The following is a 4,092-nucleotide window of genomic DNA, read 5'->3' as shown; positions in this document are numbered from 1 at the left end:
CAGTTTTGTTTACAGTAATATTTCCCCAGTTACTTGTGTGAAGTATCTTTTTTTTTGCGAAATACTTGTGTGAAGTATCTTATCTTGTTGTACATATACATCATGGTGAAACAGACACCATAGGTCACAGGATACAATATGTTCCTTGCTTATACGGTTAGAGGTTCCCTGAAGAGCGACGAGTGTTGAAGTGATAATCGGTTTGCTCTTTTCTGGATGTTTGCAATCTGTGCCGTTTCTAGTTTGCTCCGCAACATTGAATCATCGGAGTTGAAACAAGGAATTGTAAACAAATTCTTCATGATGCTATGACATGAGATTCCGTCACAATTGCGGAAAAATGGCAAATTTTGTATCAAAGTCTGCACACCTTGGACGCAAGTAGCTGACATCGCACATCTATCGCAAGGGGGCACTGAACCATGACGTGATCCATGGATTCATGCATGATGCCTCAGATCACGAAGGCGGCCGAGGAAGAGCCCTTCTCTGCAATGATCTTATCGGTCGGTGTACTCCTGGCCATAGAAGAACGCCTGGTAGGCAGAGATGGAGGAGTAGATACCACTAGCTGAGGCCGCCATGTGAATGTATCCTCCTGATAACCGAGAAATTTTTAGCATTGCTCAATCATCTCCAGTTTTCTTTACAGAGGGAGTACACCACTAGAGTTTCTCAACAACGACACGTGGATCCTCAAGATTAGCCCTCCCACCGTCGCATCTATCGAGCACATTTGCCAATTCTTCACTTCGTGGGCACCCCTTCATGAGGTCCAGCTTGACGACCTCACGGAGGACACCATCATTTGGAAGCACAGTAATAACGGCCTCTACTCCGCGGTCTCCGCCTACAAGGCACAATTCCACGGTCTAGTGCTTTCCCTTATAGATCAAATGGTTTGGAAGAATTGGGCTCCTCCTAAAGTGAAGTTCTTTACTTGGTTGGCCATCTAAGATAGAATTTAGACCGCAGATAAGCTTGAGAAACGTGGGTGGACAAATTGTGCCCTTTGCCGACTTTGCAAGGGAGTGCAAGAAAGTGTGCCTCACCTTTTCTACAAATGCCGCTACACCATAAGGCTTTGGAAGTTGGTCATCCAAAAACTTCGACTCGACCACATAGACACCACTACACACCCAATAGAAAAGCCATGGCATCGCTAACTATGCTAGTCACATGGACCATTTAGAATGAGAGAAATGCACGGGTGTTTCGCAACAAGAGTGCTCCTCCACCAATATTGCTTGCCATCATCATTTGTGAGGCAAATCTTTGGGTCACCGCCGGTGCAAGAAAGTTAGGGTCAATTATCACGCGCGAGTAATTACCATGCCGTACATGGGGGTAAGGGTTCTTATGTAATCAACTCTATTCTCCGCTTAATTAATGAATGAAGGAGCAAGTCTTTTGCCTCCGTTTCAAAAAAAGAAAAAGAAAAAAAAGAAGAGAGTTTCAGAAAAGAAAATCCTACTTTTCCCCGTGAGTTGATCCTGCTGTTTGTAATGCATGCATGGTCCATTGATCCTCATGTGCTGCATACACAGCAAGTGGTGCTGAAAAAGCATGTCAATTCCGGTATTGGTCTCCTTGGCGGCCAACTATATATCTGTAGATTACACGCACTGTTTGGATGGCTGACAACCTAACACAGCTTGATTGTTATATATACCAGGTATAACGCAAATTAGCTGGTTGGTCATGCCATATTTACTATTAGTCTTGCTAAGTCTCAGTCGACCGAGACTTCATTAAGTCTCAATCGATACTATATCCGTGCAAAATTTTCTTTTTAGTTTTTTTCTCTCTCTCCTACATATTATGTCATTTGACCGAGGCTTGATTAAATCTCAGTCGATTGAGACCTAGCCGCACCCATTTGCCCTACCTATTACGGACGGGACAATGTATTGCAGTCAACCAACCGATCAGAATATGTGCCTAGATAGCTTATTTGAAATTTGCTCTCTTCCTACTCTTACTGATAATTATGTGCAAAACAACTGGAGCTACTTCATGTGGAGATTTATGTGCAATCATGAAACAGATAAAATATGTAGGCATGTTTGCAGGAGCACAGATAGGCCCAGATCGACCGGATTCACCAGTCACCACCACAAAGGTGTAGGCTTCGAGTGCTGTGTGTTAGACCACCAGGCGCACTTTACATAGATCATTGTGGTTTTTTGATTAATTGCTAAAGAATTTACTTTGGGTACACCCGGGTGCCTGTGCCAGTGTGTATTGCTCTAGCCCTATACTGTTCTGCCCCTGCATGTTTTGGAGCCTGCACCCGCCCACAACAGCCTATTTTTATTTGGAAACGATAAATCCCGAATGTTCGGGATTTGCCCATGGCAAATCAAACATGTTATGACAATTTTAGTTGATGCGAGATGGCAAGTTTAGTGGACAAGCATGGCAATTTTCTGGCAAAAAGACAAACTAAGGGTGAAATTGCCGTGCCTAGCAACTAAACTTGCCATCCCTCGCGTATATAAATTCTCAAAAACGTTGGATTTGCCATGAACAAATCCCAAACGCTCGAAAGTTATCGGCGTCCTCTCGTTTCAAAAGAAAGTTATCGGCGTCCTTTTTATTTGCACGGTCCACTTAATTGAAGGATTAGCCGAATTATAGAGATGATAATTCTGGGGCAAGAGACGACTACACCCTTGTAGAAAGGGACAGAGAGTATATTGTGACTGTCCAGTTGCCGGTTTGCGTGCCCTTGCTTGGCTCCATCTCCACTGCGCACGGGACCGTTATGAGTGACTATTATACTAGTGTAAAAAACGTTTTTATATTTTGGGATAGAGGGAGTAGCTAGCTGGCTAGCGCTGACCGCAGAAGCCAATTGCTTACGGGTCGTCACTGTTAACCTCGAACCGCATCTAATATTCGAGAGATAGTGGCACGAACTGTGGTGTCACTGTTAACATGGCTGTCGATGGTGCCATTGCATCGTCCCCAGCTAGTGGCCAGATATTCCGTCTATCGGCCATTGCTCGATACCTTAGATTGCCTGCAGTACTTTTTGTAGATTGCTTGTTTGATGGGTGCCACTTCCGGCACTAGAAATGCTGCGGAGATAAATATCTTTGCCGCCCAGCATCATTGGAAACCTTAGTCTCGACCCGGATAAAGGCCAGCGAGCGTTCCTCTCAGTCGCCGGAAGTGCCGCGCATGATGCCTGCTGAGGACCATGGCAGCAGCGGCAAGTTGCAATAGTGTCCGTCTCCTTCTCGTTCGTTGCCAGAGAGGCTCACAGAAGCGCACGAAGCCGACCTGCGCGGTGCTGCCGCCACTGCGTGCGCGTAGCTGTGGCCTGCTGAGCCGTCGACGTCGATCGCCGGTGTGCAACGGCCAGCGGGCGCGTCTTGGCACTGCGTTCCCTGAGTGTGACCTGCACGCACGCATGACGCTCGTCTCTTGGAGTCTTACTACTGGCCGGGGATTGTTACGTTGAGCTTAAGCAAGCTATAGGTATTCCGCAGGCATTGGTGTAGAAAGTTGATGCGACTCTTGTCGTGTACAAAAGCCGGTAACAATGTGAAATGGGTGTGGCTAGATCTCAGTTGACTGGAACTTAATTAACAAAGTCTCAGTCAAATGACATAACATATAAAAAATATTTTTTTTGCACGGGTGTTCACGTAAGATCTCATGAAAATAGCATCGACTGAGACTTGGTTAAGTCTCATCGACTGAGATTTAGCAATCCCAATATGAAATACGAATATTTTGATTAATAATATATAAAATAAAACATAATATTCATATTATAATTTTTTGAGGGTAATACATATTATATACTGCATTTAATTATTGTGTAGTTAAAAATATATATTGAATTTAAGTAGCGTAATATAGCAAAAAACTTTTTTCCATGCAAGTTTGTGGTGGGCTTTTGATGAGGTGGGCAGTTGTGCATATTGTGATAAATAAAATCAGTGAGATCAACTAATAATAATAGAAAACTTCTCCATGCATCTTGAGGTGGACCTTTGATGATGTGACATGTATGGTGAGGTGGCATGCGTGTTAAGATGAATAAAAGTAGCAGGGATCAGCAACTTAGTATATAGGATT

The sequence above is a fragment of the Triticum dicoccoides genome, chromosome 1A (genome assembly GCF_002162155.2).
Source record: "Triticum dicoccoides isolate Atlit2015 ecotype Zavitan chromosome 1A, WEW_v2.0, whole genome shotgun sequence".
NCBI classification, from domain to species: Eukaryota; Viridiplantae; Streptophyta; class Magnoliopsida; order Poales; family Poaceae; genus Triticum; species Triticum dicoccoides.
The sequence above is the reverse complement of the archived record's forward strand: the minus strand, read 5'-3'. Positions refer to the sequence as shown.